We start from the raw sequence: 1,337 nt of genomic DNA, 5'->3' as shown, positions 1-1,337 counted from the left end.
TTATCGCTGCCCCCTATCGTCTGAAATCGGAAACACATGGCGCCTCTTATACTTCTTTCAAATGGGGCTAAAAAAAGGCCAACTGCGTGTATTTCTAAATAATGCATTAATTCACTGGTTTAGTTATGAAATGATAAGTAATAAATATATGCTGAAGAATCTAATTGCTTGAGTAAACCATAAGAAAATGTATTTCAAAAGCGTATTTTAATGTCATTCATTACTTTGAAATATAACTGTGTGGTACTGTGCAGATAAAGTTCTCTTGCGACTCGTTAATAGAACTTCAGTGCGAGTGGGCTGGATATGATTTAACGAAACATTTTACTAAAAATACGACTACATGGTTTACGACTTCCCTTTAACAAAAATATTGTAAACAATAAGACAAATATGATAGCTATAGGTAATATGTATTTCTGAAAAAGCTTATATACGTTGAAGACATAATTTATGGTGTTATAAATTTAAAATGCCTTTTTCATAAATACCATCAGGACAAAATTATTATTCTCTTTTTATTCAATCACTTAATTTACCATTAAAACTGCTTTTAAATGCTGAAATACCAAATGGCGGTGAAACTATTTTGGTAGATATGCAGACAAGCAGTCTAACTTGAAAGTTTCACTTCCACACACTGATGGCTCCAAATTTCCAAGAGAAAATAGCTCCAAAAGACTATAGTCAGTTATGAAAAATCGATATTGCCAGAGTCAAGACTACTGCAGCAGACTCCCGATTACCCGGCTGCGGTTTATCCGGGTTGCGGATTATCCGTGCATGATTTTCACTTTCGCTAATTTTTTCCGCGATCTCTATGTACAAAATCGGACGAAAAATCATCGGCATTACGGCATTAATGCTAGGATACACGGGGCTTATTATTTCCCTTGGAACCCCCTTCGTAAAACGGAAGCGATCACGCACTAGCTGCATTCACGAGAACACCGATCACCGTTCCTGTTTTCCAAGGCCTCGCAGTCCGCAACCACGCTCTTTGATCACGTATACAAGTCGAGCAGCAGTTGCAATCAGGGCAACTTGTGCGAGACACGACTACTTTGCGTGGTGTCGTTTCCGACGTCAAGCAGTGGTTTTTGAAGCATTCGTGCAAACCTCTTCCCTGTATTCGTGATCACACAGCTGTGTGGTTTTCGAAACCAGGCCTTACACGGATCATTAATAATGCAAGTACAACCATGTTATCGCCGCTAAAAATATCGCTAACTGGCGGAGAAAGTTCTCGAGGAGTCTAGGAAGCACTCTTAAATAACAGAATAACGTACTGCATGAATAATAAAATATTGTTTGTTTTACGTAAATTATAAACATTA

The sequence above is a fragment of the Ischnura elegans genome, chromosome 1, assembly GCF_921293095.1.
Source record: "Ischnura elegans chromosome 1, ioIscEleg1.1, whole genome shotgun sequence".
Classification (NCBI taxonomy): domain Eukaryota; kingdom Metazoa; phylum Arthropoda; class Insecta; order Odonata; family Coenagrionidae; genus Ischnura; species Ischnura elegans.
This window is presented reverse-complemented; position numbering follows the sequence as displayed.